Genomic DNA, 2,088 nt, shown 5'->3' on the forward strand with positions numbered 1-2,088 from the left:
TACAGGAGTTGCAAGCACGTGCATCGCAAGTTGGTACGACATCTACCAGCTTGCCTATCGGCACATCAGAAGCTGTTGATATGCTACACACGAAGGATTCTAGTGTGCTAGTGCTGCTGGATGGAGCACTAACAATAGAAAATGAGGCTAACATACCCACAGTCAGTGCCTTGAAGGGAGTAGGATTGAACCTGGCAGCACTCCTGCATGAAGCACTCCACTCTTTGCAGGATGGAGCAATTGTAGAGCTGAGGGCTCGCAAGCACCATGCCCTCCAAGTGATCATCGAACAAAGAATAAACAATGAGCAAATGGCCTTACAGAGGGATGCTGCCATCACCGCTGAGGCTGAGGTGACCAACGAGAGACAAAAGATCATACAGGTCGTGGACGAGGCCTACACAATGGTCTCGGAATTGGCCATTTCGAAGGAGGAGCCAGTCGAGGTTTGCAACTGTAAATTGGCCATAGGGGTGTGCGACACTCAGATAGGGATGGCGCAGGTTCATTCGGAGCTAAACTTGCAGATTACAGAGCTCCAGTTGAGGGTGCAACCTTTGACACCACTAGAGGTAAAGGAACAACAGGTGGCTACTGTCATAGAAGCAGTCGCAGCAGTGGAGAGTGCAGTAGCAGACTGTACATAGTTGTCTGAACAGTAATTTGAGGTCCTGACCGACTTGCAGGAGGACCCAAACATCTAGAGGCTCAAGACAGAAGTGTGCGAACTCCAACAATGCTATGACAAAGTAAAGGGCACAACGTGAACCGTTGCGCCTATTATAACTCATATTTTCCTTAGAATTTATTGGAAATAAAGAAAGGATCCAAGGTAACTACAAACCAACTTTTAGACTCGAGTGCTAGCCCACCTAAGTCCAGAGAGGGCTCTCTATTTATGATTTAGCTATGTTTGAAAGGATTTTAGGCTAGTATTAATGTTAAGGGAGGTTGTTTTGTTTGAGATTGGTGGAGTTCTAAAACAAATGGGAAAACTAGGCTTTAGGCCATTGGGCTATGGAGTCAATCAGGGATAATTCAGTGGATTAAGTCAAATTGCTGAGGTATGAGTTCAATAGGTGGGATAGCAGAGTAAAAACAAACATTGTGGTTTGAATGGATGATAGTTCTTCTCAAAACTAGAGGGCAACCAAGAATCCTCAAGTTAGGATAAGAAAGAAGAAGGGAAGATAGGTCAACCAGCAAAGGGAAATTAAGAATCCTATACCAGGGACTTATTATAGAAAAACTACAGGGATAGAGGAGCAGTTAAGAATTCCTTTATCGAAATAGTTTAGAAGAAAACATATAAATGGTAGACTGTTGATAGCAGAGAGAAATAAAGCTAATTCTGATATACTTTGACTATTTTACCATTTATATTTTAGATGCATGAAACATGGAAACATATAGAAAACACATAAAATCACAAGGATAGAATACTTATTTGCAATTATACTGCACGAGAATCTGATGAAATGTCCTCAACTTTCATTCCTTTTCCAGAAAAAATCCAGATTTGAGTACAAAAGCTTTCTCAGCTTGATAGCATAGATTTACAGAGATGTTATAGAATCCACCCAAAATACTTCAAATGAAGAAGTATTTATACTAATTCTAAACTGAAATATCTTGAAAAAATATCAAGATTGGTTTACAAATATCTCAAACTGTTTTACAATAATAGAACTTAAATAAAGGACATTCAAAACTAATGAATCTATTTGGCACTACTTTTATGGATTTATGGTGACAAAGAAGAGAAAGTCGAATTTGATAGCAACTCTTAGTTGATGATGAGGCATCCTAGTCACTAACTGTGTCCTTCCTTTGTGCATTCTGCCCCAGAAATTCTGCAAACTTAATTCCACTGATACACTTGTATATCTCAATCAAAGATAGATAAGTAAAAATTTAAAGAGGTTATTGTAGCTAACAATGTTTTTGAGATAAAAAACTCTCATTTTCCCAAAATTCAGCTCCAAATGTTCACAATATTCTCTGCAAAATGATGTCAAAAACAGGACTTTGCACAAACTAAAAACATAGGCTATGAAGACATGCACTTATCTCCTTTTTGGTAATACC

The sequence above is a fragment of the Pinus tabuliformis genome, chromosome 8, assembly GCF_031772625.1.
Source record: "Pinus tabuliformis cultivar Carrire ecotype Pingquan chromosome 8, CPIR1, whole genome shotgun sequence".
NCBI classification, from domain to species: Eukaryota; Viridiplantae; Streptophyta; class Pinopsida; order Pinales; family Pinaceae; genus Pinus; species Pinus tabuliformis.